The 16,303-nt window shown below is 45.8% G+C and overlaps 1 protein-coding gene across 4 annotated transcripts in view; it reads right to left on the reverse strand.

The window, feature by feature from the left end:
- LOC148454027 (tropomyosin beta chain) overlaps positions 1-16,303 on the reverse strand; it is a 64,321-nt gene that overhangs the window by 28,858 nt on the left and 19,160 nt on the right. The gene's annotated exons all lie outside the window — the stretch shown is intronic.

The raw sequence follows: 16,303 nt of genomic DNA on the forward strand, positions 1-16,303 counted from the left end.
GTGACATCACAGTGCGGTATATAGAGGTACAGGATATAAGGGAGTGTATATGTGACATCACAGTGCAGTGTATATAGAGGTACGGGATATAAGGGGGTGTATATGACATCACAGTGCGGTATATAGAGGTACGGGATATAAGGGGGTGTATATGACATCACAGTGCGGTATATAGAGGTACGGGATATAAGGGGGTGTATATGACATCACAGTGCGGTATATAGAGGTACGGGATATAAGGGGGTGTATATGACATCACAGTGCGGTATATAGAGGTACGGGATATAAGGGGGTGTATATGACATCACAGTGCGGTATATAGAGGTACGGGATATAAGGGAGTGTATATGACATCACAGTGCGGTATATAGACGTACGGGATATAAGGGGGTGTATATGACATCACAGTGCGGTATATAGAGGTACGGGATATAAGGGGGTGTATATGACATCACAGTGCGGTATATAAAGGTACGGGATATAAGGGGGTGTATATGACATCACAGTGCGGTATATAGAGGTACGGGAGATAAGGGAGTGTATATGACATCACAGTGCGGTATATAAAGGTACGGGATATAAGGGGGTGTATATGACATCACAGTGCGGTATATAGAGGTACGGGAGATAAGGGGGTGTATATGACATCACAGTGCAGTATATAGAGGTACGGGATATATGTACGCTATTCGCTATTGCAGCCGCGTCTCTATGCCAATGCTGTGGCCGATGGTCTTCGTACTGAGACTGCCACCAACTGCGGCGCAATCCACCGTTGTGCGATTAAAGACCGATCTATGAGAATTTCTCCATCTGTCATGGCCGCTGGGAGCCGACAGCAACACGACCGCGTCTGGCTCTCCCACCCCTGCTACCTCCCTAATACAGGGGATGGAGCTATATAGCCGGCAACCGATTTACCGACGCCGGCATCCCGAACCCCCAGACTCGTGTAAGTTATACTAGATTCCCTGGGGATGGGCAGGGGGTAATGTTAAGGTTGGGGGGGAGGGGAGGGTTGGGGGGGGGAGGTTAGGGTTAGGGGGGGGAGAGGAGAAGGTTGGGGGGGGGAGTGGAGAAACGCAGCCGTGTGACTGTTTAAATGCCGTTCAAAAGGGCGTGAATAAATTAGCCACTGCGATTGTATGTAGTTCTGCTTGTCTGAAGACGTCCCACGGCCAAGATGGTCGCCGATGTTACCGATATTTAAGCAGGTATGCGTCGTCACACGCAGGTAAGAAGGCAGCAGTGGGCGTCCGCAGAGATTCGCATATTTTCACAGCTGCGATCGCATTAGACGCCATCGCTGAATCCGGCCCCTGTACATACTATAGCGCCTGATTATTATACTCTACCATATATGATCGGGATGGTGTCAAAAGGTTAACGATGACAATGTGACAATTATAATGTTGATAGTTATGATGCTGACACATCAATGTGCGCAACGTGTCGACATCCTCACAATGTGAACAAGTGAAGTGTGAAGAAGCCAATAACCGTCCTATTATCAGGGCGTCTGTAATACAGGGAAACTCATTTCATCTATATACACCCCGGTGATACCGCTACTGCCTGAGTGCCTCTAATGGTGGCGTATACCCGGCCTGTACACGTATACTGGTGTCACCACCTCCCCCATAGTACTAATAATGTCATTGTGTGTATATACGTATAATGGTGTCACCACCTCCCCCATAGTACTAGTAATGTCATTGTGTGTGTATATACGTATACTGGTGTCACCACCTCCCCCATAGTACTAGTAATGTCATTGTGTGTATATACGTATACTGGTGTCACCTCCCCCATAGTACTAGTAATGTCATTGTGTGTGTATATACGTATACTGGTGTCACCTCCCCCATAGTACTAGTAATGTCATTGTGTGTATATACGTATACTGGTGTCACCACCTCCCCCATAGTACTAGTAATGTCAGTGTGTGTGTATATACGTATACTGGTGTCACCACCTCCCCCATAGTACTAGTAATGTCATTGTGTGTATATACGTATACTGGTGTCACCACCTCCCCCATAGTACTAGTAATGTCAGTGTGTGTATATACGTATACTGGTGTCACCACCTCCCCCATAGTACTAGTAATGTCAGTGTGTGTGTATATACGTATACTGGTGTCACCTCCCCCATAGTACTAGTAATGTCATTGTGTGTATATACGTATAATGGTGTCACCACCTCCCCCATAGTACTAGTAATGTCATTGTGTGTGTATATACGTATACTGGTGTCACCACCTCCCCCATAGTACTAGTAATGTCAGTGTGTGTGTATATACGTATACTGGTGTCACCTCCCCCATAGTACTAGTAATGTCATTGTGTGTGTATATACGTATACTGGTGTCACCTCCCCCATAGTACTAGTAATGTCATTGTGTGTATATACGTATACTGGTGTCACCACCTCCCCCATAGTACTAGTAATGTCATTGTGTGTGTATATACGTATACTGGTGTCACCACCTCCCCCATAGTACTAGTAATGTCATTGTGTGTATATACGTATACTGGTGTCACCACCTCCCCCATAGTACTAGTAATGTCATTGTGTGTGTATATACGTATACTGGTGTCACCACCTCCCCCATAGTACTAGTAATGTCATTGTGTGTATATACGTATACTGGTGTCACCACCTCCCCCATAGTACTAGTAATGTCATTGTGTGTATATACGTATACTGGTGTCACCACCTCCCCCATAGTACTAGTAATGTCAGTGTGTGTATATACGTATACTGGTGTCACCTCCCCCATAGTACTAGTAATGTCATTGTGTGTATATACGTATACTGGTGTCACCACCTCCCCCATAGTACTAGTAATGTCATTGTGTGTGTATATACGTATACTGGTGTCACCTCCCCCATAGTACTAGTAATGTCATTGTGTGTGTATATACGTATACTGGTGTCACCACCTCCCCCATAGTACTAGTAATGTCATTGTGTGTGTATATACGTATACTGGTGTCACCTCCCCCATAGTACTAGTAATGTCATTGTGTGCAGGTATGTGACAGGGCACGGATACAGTAATGAATTATTCCTGAGGACACTGTATACAGATAACGGCGCCATCCGAGGAGCTGTCACCTGACTTTAATTATTCAGGAATATGGAGAGATGTCAGTCTTGGCCGTAGGTCCCTGGGGGAAGCCATGAGAGTACATATGGGGGTGGATGTAACCTGACATGTCACCCATACAGAGAAAGATGTCATACATGTCCTGTGCCCCCAGGTAGAAATATACACACTCAGATCATCTCTTCATCCTCAAATTATACAGCGACTCCGGACAGGAAAGCTTCCAATACAGGGCAAAAATGTTTCCAGACTTCATATTGACAATCATACAACTTCCTGATACATACGTGTGTCATCATTTCATACATGGTTCTCATATGTCATTATACCATCCAGCATATCACACGTCAGTCACATTCTATCATACGTCATACATGTCACAGGTGACTCACATTCTATCATACGTCATACATGTCACAGGTGGCTCACATTCTATCATACGTCATACATGTCACAGGTGGCTCACATTCTGTCATACATGTCACAGGTGACTCACATTCTATCATACGTCATACATGTCACAGGTGGCTCACATTCTGTCATACATGTCACAGGTGGCTCACATTCTATCATACGTCATACATGTCACAGGTGGCTCACATTCTGTCATACATGTCACCGATGGCTCACATTCTATCATATGTCATACATGTCACAGGTGGCTCACATTCTATCATACGTCATACATGTCACAGGTGGCTCACATTCTATCATACGTCATACATGTCACAGGTGGCTCACATTCTATCATACGTCATACATGTCACAGGTGGCTCACATTCTATCATACGTCATACATGTCACAGGTGGCTCACATTCTATCATACGTCATACATGTCACAGGTGGCTCACATTCTATCATACATGTCACCGATGGCTCACATTCTATCATACGTCATACATGTCACAGGTGGCTCACATTCTGTCATACATGTCACAGGTGGCTCACATTCTATCATACGTCATACATGTCACAGGTGGCTCACATTCTATCATACATGTCACAGGTGGCTCACATTCTATCATACGTCATACATGTCACAGATGGCTCACATTCTATCATACATGTCACCAATGGCTCACATTCTGTCATACATGTCACAGGTGGCTCACATTCTATCATACGTCATACATGTCACAGGTGGCTCACATTCTGTCATACATGTCACAGGTGGCTCACATTCTGTCATACATGTCACAGGTGGCTCACATTCTATCATACGTCATACATGTCACAGGTGGCTCACATTCTGTCATACATGTAACAGGTGGCTCACATTCTGTCATACATGTGACAGGTGGCTCACATTCTATCATACGTCATACATGTGACCGGTGGCTCACATTCTATCATACGTCATACATGTCACAGGTGGCTCACATTCTATCATACATGTCACAGGTGGCTCACATTCTATCATACATCATACATGTCACAGGTGGCTCACATTCTGTCATACATGTCACAGGTGGCTCACATTCTGTCATACATGTCACAGGTGGCTCACATTCTATCATACGTCATACATGTGACAGGTGGCTCACATTCTATCATACGTCATACATGTGACAGGTGGCTCACATTCTATCATACATGTCACAGGTGGCTCACATTCTATCATACATGTCACAGGTGGCTCACATTCTATCATACGTCATACATGTGACAGGTGGCTCACATTCTATCATACATGTCACAGGTGGCTCACATTCTATCATACATGTCACAGGTGGCTCACATTCTATCATACGTCATACATGTGACAGGTGGCCCACATTCTATCATACATGTCACAGGTGGCTCACATTCTATCATACATGTCACAGGTGGCTCACATTCTATCATACGTCATACATGTCACAGGTGGCTCACATTCTGTCATACATGTCACAGGTGGCTCACATTCTATCATACATCATACATGTGACAGGTGGCTCACATTCTATCATACGTCATACATGTCACAGGTGGCTCACATTCTATCATACATGTCACAGGTGGCTCACATTCTATCATACATCATACATGTCACAGGTGGCTCACATTCTGTCATTCATGTCACAGGTGGCTCACATTCTGTCATACATGTGACAGGTGGCTCACATTCTATCATACGTCATACATGTGACAGGTGGCTCACATTCTATCATACGTCATACATGTGACAGGTGGCTCACATTCTATCATACATGTCACAGGTGGCTCACATTCTATCATACATGTCACAGGTGGCTCACATTCTATCATACGTCATACATGTGACAGGTGGCTCACATTCTATCATACGTCATACATGTGACAGGTGGCTCACATTCTATCATACATGTCACAGGTGGCTCACATTCTATCATACATGTCACAGGTGGCTCACATTCTATCATACGTCATACATGTGACAGGTGGCTCACATTCTATCATACATGTCACAGGTGGCTCACATTCTATCATACATGTCACAGGTGGCTCACATTCTATCATACGTCATACATGTCACAGGTGGCTCACATTCTGTCATACGTGTCACAGGTGGCTCACATTCTGTCATACGTGTCACAGGTGGCTCACATTCTGTCATACGTGTCACAGGTGGCTCACATTCTATCATACGTGTCACATGTGGCTGACACCTATAACCGCCCCCATCTTACCCTCTCCCGCGCCTCTCTCTCCATATCCACCTCCTTCTGCAGCCGGTCCCCGCGCTCCTGAGCGTTATCCACCATCTGCTGCAGGTTTTGGATCTTCTTCCTTACGGCTGCTATGGAATTGGCACCGGGCATGGCAGACCTATCGGTGAGCCTATGCTATAGCTCATCCGTTATCGCATATACACAGATATAACATCCACCTGGCTACACATATAGGAGCTCATTCAGACCTGCTCGCCAGCAAGCGGCCGCTTGTTGCAGACTATTTTTACTAATGTGCGCATTCGTGTAGTTCGCAGTGCGTAAACTAGTGCGATGGATCGGAAATTTCGTGCTCGCCCTGCAAAGACAGCCAGTGGTTTGAGTGACAGGTGAGGCCGTTTGTGGGTGGTAACAGGGGAAGGCTAGTAGTAACGGGGGAGTGGAGTTGCGGACGCAGGCGTGCCAGAGTGTTTCAACGCCGTTTCAGAGACGTGCATAATTAACAGGCAGCGTCATAGTACACGTCACCAGGCTGAATTATACACTGAAGTGCTCGCAGTGCTTGCGGTAGGGTATAGACAACAAGCGCTGTGGTCAGATTCGACGGAACCCGATGTACCGATGGTTGTATATACTTCCTGGAGACGTCGTACACAAGTGGGCGGCTAAAGACAGGCTGGTGGGCGTCTGTAAGCACAAAGTGATCGCTCGCCCAGACATAGTGGGTTGTGCTTATGCCTTGCCGTCATTTAGCTGAATTTCCATACGCTGGGAGCGAGCGGCCGCATCTAGCGAGCGGCTCTGAATCAGGTCCATAGAGTATAAGTAGATCTCACTGCAACTAACAATGAAGATTCCTGAGAACCCTGAAATGCCAAAATTATTAATCCTGCTGCAGAGAAACCTCTGTCCTCCCCCCATTCTGCAGCACAAGTTATCCTTACATGGAACAGTCTATATACACTCCGTATAAAGAGCTGTCAGTCTATATACACTCCATATAAAGAGCTGTCAGTCTATATACACTCCATAGAGAGAGAGAGAGACAGAGAGAGACACCCCAGAGACACCAGAGAAACCTCTGTCCTCCCCCCATTCTGCAGCACAAGTTATCCTTACATGGAACAGTCTGTATACACTCCATATAAAGAGCTGTCAGTCTGTATACACTCCATATAAAGAGCTGGGAGAGAGAGAGAGATCAGAGACCCAGGACAGGGAAAGGGAGAGAGAGCGACCAGAGAAATAGTGTTGGAGAGAGCGAGTCTATAGAGACAGTCAGGAAGAGAGAGACGGGAAGAAACAGAGGAGTCTGGAGCAGTAGTGAGGAGAGAGTCCTGGGAGACCGCAGACTGTGGGGCTGATTCAGTAAGGATCGCAATTCTGCTAATACACATGTAGCGCAGTTACTAAGATCAGCGATGATATGCAAATTATTGCATTCATATTGCGATCGCAGCCTGACCTAAGCTCACCCACTTCCCCCTACTTACATCCGTATACTTTAGCAATATATTATTATCCTTTATTTATATGGCGCCACAAGTGTTCCGCAGCGCCTTACATAGTACATAGGCACATTAGTGACCGGTGACTTACAGTACAGGACATGGATAATATATAATGCTACATTAGTGACCAGTGACGTACAGTACAATATATGGATAATATATAATGCTACATTAGTGATCAGTGACGTACAGTACAGTACAGTACAGGACATGGATAATATATAATGCTACATTAGTGACCAGTGACGTACAGTACAGTACAGGACATGGATAATATATAATGCTACATTAGTGACCAGTGACTTACAGTACAGTACAGTACATGGATAATATATAATGCTACATTAGTGACCAGTGACTTACAGTACAGGACATGGATAATATATAATGCTACATTAGTGACCAGTGACTTACAGTACAGGACATGGATAATATATAATGCTACATTAGTGACCAGTGACGTACAGTACAGTACAGTACATGGATAATATATAATGCTACATTAGTGACCAGTGACTTACAGTACAGGACATGGATAATATATAATGCTACATTAGTGACCAGTGACTTACAGTACAGGACATGGATAATATATAATGCTACATTAGTGACCAGTGACTTACAGTACAGTACAGGACATGGATAATATATAATGCTACATTAGTGACCAGTGACGTACAGTACAGTACAGGACATGGATAATATATAATGCTACATTAGTGACCAGTGACGTACAGTACAGGACATGGATAATATATAATGCTACATTAGTGACCAGTGACGTACAGTACAATATATGGATAATATATAATGCTACATTAGTGACCAGTGACGTACAGTACAGTACAGGACATGGATAATATATAATGCTACATTAGTGACCAGTGACTTACAGTACAGTACAGGACATGGATAATATATAATGCTACATTAGTGACCAGTGACGTACAGTACAGGACATGGATAATATATAATGCTACGTTAGTGACCAGTGACGTACAGTACAGTACAGGACATGGATAATATATAATGCTACATTAGTGACCAGTGACTTACAGTACAGTACAGGACATGGATAATATATAATGCTACATTAGTGACCAGTGACTTACAGTACAGTACAGGACCAGGACATGGGTAATATATAATGCTACATTACTGACCGGTGACTTACAGTACAGTACAGGACCAGGACATGGGTAATATATAATGCTACATTAGTGACCAGTGACTTACAGTACAGGACATGGATAATATATAATGCTACGTTAGTGACCAGTGACTTACAGTACAGGACATGGATAATATATAATGCTACATTAGTGACCAGTGACATACAGTACAGTACAGGACATGGATAATATATAATGCTACATTAGTGACCAGTGACTTACAGTACAGTACAGGACATGGATAATATATAATGCTACATTAGTGACCAGTGACTTACAGTACAGGACATGGATAATATATAATGCTACATTAGTGACCAGTGACGTACAGTACAGGACATGGATAATATATAATGCTACGTTAGTGACCAGTGACTTACAGTACAGTACAGGACATGGATAATATATAATGCTACATTAGTGACCAGTGACATACAGTACAGTACAGTACAGGACATGGATAATATATAATGCTACATTACTGACCGGTGACTTACAGTACAGTACAGGACCAGGACATGGATAATATATAATGCTACGTTAGTGACCAGTGACTTACAGTACAGTACAGGACATGGATAATATATAATGCTACATTACTGACCGGTGACTTACAGTACAGTACAGGACCAGGACATGGGTAATATATAATGCTACATTAGTGACCAGTGACTTACAGTACAGTACAGGACATGGATAATATATAATGCTACATTAGTGACCAGTGACTTACAGTACAGTACAGGACATGGATAATATATAATGCTACGTTAGTGACCAGTGACGTACAGTACAGTACAGGACATGGATAATATATAATGCTACGTTAGTGACCAGTGACTTACAGGACCAGGACATGGATAATATATAATGCTACATTAGTGACCAGTGACTTACAGTACAGGACATGGATAATATATAATGCTACGTTAGTGACCAGTGACTTACAGGACCAGGACATGGATAATATATAATGCTACATTAGTGACCAGTGACTTACAGTACAGTACAGGACATGGATAATATATAATGCTACATTAGTGACCAGTGACTTACAGTACAGTACAGGACCAGGACATGGGTAATATATAATGCTACATTAGTGACCATAACACCCAGATAAGCAGCCGAGTGTTAGGTGCCCTAGTGCGGGGTAAGAAGTAGGTGAAAGTAAAGTAAGGAGAAGCACAAGAGGGTAGAGGGCCCTGCTCGTAAGAGCTTACATTCTAAAGGGGAGGGACAGACAAACAGGTAACACAGATGGGGTACAGGGGAGGAAGGAGCATGTAGCAGGGAGTTAGGATGGGAGAATATAGCCAAATTATCGGTAACATCGGAGCCATTCGCACACGTGCACAAGCCCTGCCCTTCCTCAGAGATTGCTACCAGCCACGCACGCTATGAAACCTCGCACTGCGTCTGGCCACGCACGCTATGAAACCTCGCACTGCGTCTGGCCACGCACGCTATGAAACCTCGCACTGCGTCTGGCCACGCACGCTATGAAACCTCGCACTGCGTATGGCCACGCACGCTATGAAACCTCGCACTGCGTATGGCCACGCACTCTATGAAACCTCGCACTGCGTATGGCCATGCACGCTATGAAACCTCGCACTGCGTCTGGCCACGCACGCTATGAAACCTCAAACTGCGTCTGGCCACGCACGCTATGAAACCTCGCACTGCGTCTGGCCACGCACGCTATGAAACCTCAAACTGCGTCTGGCCACGCACGCTATGAAACCTCGCACTGCGTATGGCCACGCAATGGATAATTTATGCACGCCCCTGAAACGGCGTGCGAACGCACTGGCACGCCTGCATTTCTCCAACCACCCACCTGTCACCATCCACAAATGGCACTTCCTGTCAATCACTCTACAATGGGTCTGCGATCGCAGTGGCGGCTGGCACATGCGCACGCGCACAACAATCAGATGATTTAGTGCGTATTAGCAACTGCGATCTGAGCTGAATCAGTCCCTGTGACAGCAGAATGAGGGGATAACGCAGAATGGAAGTCACATGACCAGTCTATCGCCATCAGACGCCTCTGGGAGAATCTGCCGCATTACCGATTACATGTAACACGTAAAAGCTGGATAAAGCAGTATAATAATAATATATGATAAGTCCCCTCTCAGGTACAGTGTGCCTCATACCTCATCCTGTATCACTCAGCTCGCTCACCCTGCACTGTGTGTCAGGACTTCCAGATGTGGAAATGTCTCTTCTAGTTACTCTCTCCTCCTAGGACCCCCCCTCCTCCTCAGCCCCCATCATGTCCACTCCCTGTTATCCCCCCGCCCCTTAACCCTTCCTCTCCCTCCATTACCTTCTACTGGTAACATTGTACAGCTCTGTACTACCGGCAATGATACAACAGATACAGTGTAACCAGCACTAATACAGTGTAATGTGTTTGATCCTGAGGGAGAACACAGATGTCACCCAGTACACAGACCTGACACGACTCCCTATGCTTTATACTGACCTGTGACAGAGGGATCACTACTCCCTGTGCTTTATACTGACCTGTGACAGAGGGATCACTACTCCCTGTGCATTATACTGACCTGACACTGCTCCCTATGCTTTATACTGACCTTTGACAGAGGGATCACTACTCCCTGTGCTTTATACTGACCTGTGACAGAGGGATCACTACTCCCTGTGCTTTATACTGACCTGACACTGCTCCCTATGCTTTATACTGACCTGACACTGCTCCCTATGCTTTATACTGACCTGTGACATAGGGATCACTACTCCCTGTGCTTTATACTGACCTGTGACAGAGGGATCACTACTCCCTGTGCTTTATACTGACCTGACACTGCTCCCTATGCTTTATACTGGCCTGACACTGCTCCCTATGCTTTATACTGACCTTTGACAGAGGGATCACTACTCCCTGTGCTTTATACTGACCTTTGACAGAGGGATCACTACTCCCTGTGCTTTATACTGACCTGACACTGCTCCCTGTGCTTTATACTGACCTGACACTGCTCCCTGTGCTTTATACTGACCTGACACTGCTCCCTGTGCTTTATACTGACCTGTGACAGAGGGATCACTACTCCCTGTGCTTTATACTGACCTGACACTGCTCCCTATGCTTTATACTGACATCTGACACTACTCCCTGTGCTTTATACTGACCTGTGACAGAGGGATCACTACTCCCTGTGCTTTATACTGACCTGTGACAGAGGGATCACTACACCCTGTGCTTTATACTGACCTGACACTGCTCCCTATGCTTTATACTGACCTGACACGACTCCCTATGCTTTATACTGACCTGTGACATAGGGATCACTACTCCCTGTGCTTTATACTGACCTGTGACAGAGGGATCACTACTCCCTGTGCTTTATACTGACCTGACACTGCTCCCTATGCTTTATACTGGCCTGACACTGCTCCCTATGCTTTATACTGACCTGTGACAGAGGGATTACTACTCCCTGTGCTTTATACTGACCTGACACTGCTCCCTATGCTTTATACTGACCTTTGACAGAGGGATCACTACTCCCTGTGCTTTATACTGACCTGTGACAGAGGGATCACTACTCCCTGTGCTTTATACTGACCTGACACTGCTCCCTATGCTTTATACTGACCTGACACTGCTCCCTATGCTTTATACTGACCTGTGACATAGGGATCACTACTCCCTGTGCTTTATACTGACCTGACACTGCTCCCTATGCTTTATACTGGCCTGACACTGCTCCCTATGCTTTATACTGACCTTTGACAGAGGGATCACTACTCCCTGTGCTTTATACTGACCTTTGACAGAGGGATCACTACTCCCTGTGCTTTATACTGACCTGACACTGCTCCCTGTGCTTTATACTGACCTGACACTGCTCCCTGTGCTTTATACTGACCTGACACTGCTCCCTGTGCTTTATACTGACCTGACACTGCTCCCTATGCTTTATACTGACCTGACACTGCTCCCTGTGCTTTATACTGACCTGTGACAGAGGGATCACTACTCCCTGTGCTTTATACTGACCTGACACTGCTCCCTATGCTTTATACTGACATCTGACACTACTCCCTGTGCTTTATACTGACCTGTGACAGAGGGATCACTACTCCCTGTGCTTTATACTGACCTGACACTGCTCCCTATGCTTTATACTGACATCTGACACTACTCCCTGTGCTTTATACTGACCTGTGACAGAGGGATCACTACTCCCTGTGCTTTATACTGACCTGTGACAGAGGGATCACTACACCCTGTGCTTTATACTGACCTGACACTGCTCCCTATGCTTTATACTGACCTGACACGACTCCCTATGCTTTATACTGACCTGTGACATAGGGATCACTACTCCCTGTGCTTTATACTGACCTGTGACAGAGGGATCACTACTCCCTGTGCTTTATACTGACCTGACACTGCTCCCTATGCTTTATACTGGCCTGACACTGCTCCCTATGCTTTATACTGACCTGTGACAGAGGGATTACTACTCCCTGTGCTTTATACTGACCTGACACTGCTCCCTATGCTTTATACTGACCTTTGACAGAGGGATCACTACTCCCTGTGCTTTATACTGACCTGTGACAGAGGGATCACTACTCCCTGTGCTTTATACTGACCTGACACTGCTCCCTATGCTTTATACTGGCCTGACACTGCTCCCTATGCTTTATACTGACCTTTGACAGAGGGATCACTACTCCCTGTGCTTTATACTGACCTTTGACAGAGGGATCACTACTCCCTGTGCTTTATACTGACCTGACACTGCTCCCTGTGCTTTATACTGACCTGACACTGCTCCCTGTGCTTTATACTGACCTGACACTGCTCCCTGTGCTTTATACTGACCTGACACTGCTCCCTATGCTTTATACTGACCTGACACTGCTCCCTGTGCTTTATACTGACCTGTGACAGAGGGATCACTACTCCCTGTGCTTTATACTGACCTGACACTGCTCCCTATGCTTTATACTGACATCTGACACTACTCCCTGTGCTTTATACTGACCTGTGACAGAGGGATCACTACTCCCTGTGCTTTATACTGACCTGTGACAGAGGGATCACTACACCCTGTGCTTTATACTGACCTGACACTGCTCCCTATGCTTTATACTGACCTGACACGACTCCCTATGCTTTATACTGACCTGTGACATAGGGATCACTACTCCCTGTGCTTTATACTGACCTGTGACAGAGGGATCACTACTCCCTGTGCTTTATACTGACCTGACACTGCTCCCTATGCTTTATACTGGCCTGACACTGCTCCCTATGCTTTATACTGACCTGTGACAGAGGGATTACTACTCCCTGTGCTTTATACTGACCTGACACTGCTCCCTATGCTTTATACTGACCTTTGACAGAGGGATCACTACTCCCTGTGCTTTATACTGACCTGTGACAGAGGGATCACTACTCCCTGTGCTTTATACTGACCTGACACTGCTCCCTATGCTTTATACTGACCTGACACTGCTCCCTATGCTTTATACTGACCTGTGACATAGGGATCACTACTCCCTGTGCTTTATACTGACCTGTGACAGAGGGATCACTACTCCCTGTGCTTTATACTGACCTGACACTGCTCCCTATGCTTTATACTGGCCTGACACTGCTCCCTATGCTTTATACTGACCTTTGACAGAGGGATCACTACTCCCTGTGCTTTATACTGACCTGTGACAGAGGGATCACTACTCCCTGTGCTTTATACTGACCTGACACTGCTCCCTATGCTTTATACTGACCTTTGACAGAGGGATCACTACTCCCTGTGCTTTATACTGACCTGACACTGCTCCCTGTGCTTTATACTGACCATACACTGCTCCCTGTGCTTTATACTGACCTGACACTGCTCCCTGTGCTTTATACTGACCTGACACTGCTCCCTATGCTTTATACTGACCTGACACTGCTCCCTGTGCTTTATACTGACCTGTGACAGAGGGATCACTACTCCCTGTGCTTTATACTGACCTGACACTGCTCCCTATGCTTTATACTGACATCTGACACTACTCCCTGTGCTTTATACTGACCTGTGACAGAGGGATCACTACACCCTGTGCTTTATACTGACCTGACACTGCTCCCTATGCTTTATACTGACCTGACAGACTCCCTATGCTTTATACTGACCTGTGACATAGGGATCACTACTCCCTGTGCTTTATACTGACCTGTGACAGAGGGATCACTACTCCCTGTGCTTTATACTGACCTGACACTGCTCCCTATGCTTTATACTGGCCTGACACTGCTCCCTATGCTTTATACTGACCTGTGACAGAGGGATTACTACTCCCTGTGCTTTATACTGACCTGACACTGCTCCCTATGCTTTATACTGACCTGACACTGCTCCCTATGCTTTATACTGACCTGACACTGCTCCCTATGCGTTATACTGACCTGTGACAGAGGGATCACTACTCCCTGTGCTTTATACTGACCTGTGACAGAGGGATCACTACTCCCTGTGCTTTATACTGACCTGACACTGCTCCCTGTGCTTTATACTGACCTGTGACAGAGGGATCACTACTCCCTGTGCTTTATACTGACCTGTGACAGAGGGATCACTACACCCTGTGCTTTATACTGACCTGACACTGCTCCCTATGCTTTATACTGACCTGAAACTGCTCCCTATGCTTTATACTGACCTGTGACAGAGGGATCACTACTCCCTGTGCTTTATACTGACCTGACACTGCTCCCTATGCTTTATACTGACCTGACACTGCTCCCTATGCTTTATACTGACCTGACACTGCTCCCTGTGCTTCTAACTGACCTGTGACAGAGGGATCACTACTCCCTGTGCTTTATACTGACCTGACACTGCTCCCTATGCTTTATACTGACCTGTGACAGAGGGATCACTACTCCCTGTGCTTTATACTGACCTGACACTGCTCCCTATGCTTTATACTGACATCTGACAGAGGGATCACTACTCCCTGTGCTTTATACTGAACTGACACTGCTCCCTATGCTTTATACTGACCTGTGACAGAGGGATCACTACTCCCTGTGCTTTATACTGACCTGACACTGCTCCCTATGTTTTATACTGACCTGTGACAGAGGGATCACTACTCCCTGTGCTTTATACTGACCTGACACTGCTCCCTATGCTTTATACTGACCTGACACTGCTCCCTATGCTTTATACTGACCTGTGACAGAGGGATCACTGCTCCCTGTGCTTTATACTGACCTGACACTGCTCCCTATGCTTTATACTGACCTGACACGACTCCCTATGCTTTATACTGACCTGTGACATAGGGATCACTACTCCCTGTGCTTTATACTGACCTGTGACAGAGGGATCACTACTCCCTGTGCTTTATACTGACCTGACACTGCTCCCTATGCTTTATACTGGCCTGACACTGCTCCCTATGCTTTATACTGACCTGTGACAGAGGGATCACTGTTCCCTGTGCTTTATACTGACCTGACACTGCTCCCTATGCTTTATACTGACCTGTGACAGAGGGATCACTACTCCCTGTGCTTTATACTGACCTGACACTGCTCCCTATGCTTTATACTGACCTGACACAGCTCCCTATGCTTTATACTGACCTGACACTGCTCCCTATGCGTTATACTGACCTGACACTGCTCCCTATGCTTTATACTGACCTGTGACAGAGGGATCACTACTCCCTGTGCTTTATACTGACCTGACACTGCTCCCTATGCTTTATACTGACCTGACACAGCTCCCTATGCTTTATACTGACCTGACACTGCTCCCTATGCGTTATACTGACCTGTGACAGAGGGATCACTACTCCCTGTGCTTTATACTGACCTGACA

This window comes from Taudactylus pleione, unplaced genomic scaffold (assembly GCF_031769625.1).
Source record: "Taudactylus pleione unplaced genomic scaffold, aTauple2 ptg001034l, whole genome shotgun sequence".
Classification (NCBI taxonomy): domain Eukaryota; kingdom Metazoa; phylum Chordata; class Amphibia; order Anura; family Myobatrachidae; genus Taudactylus; species Taudactylus pleione.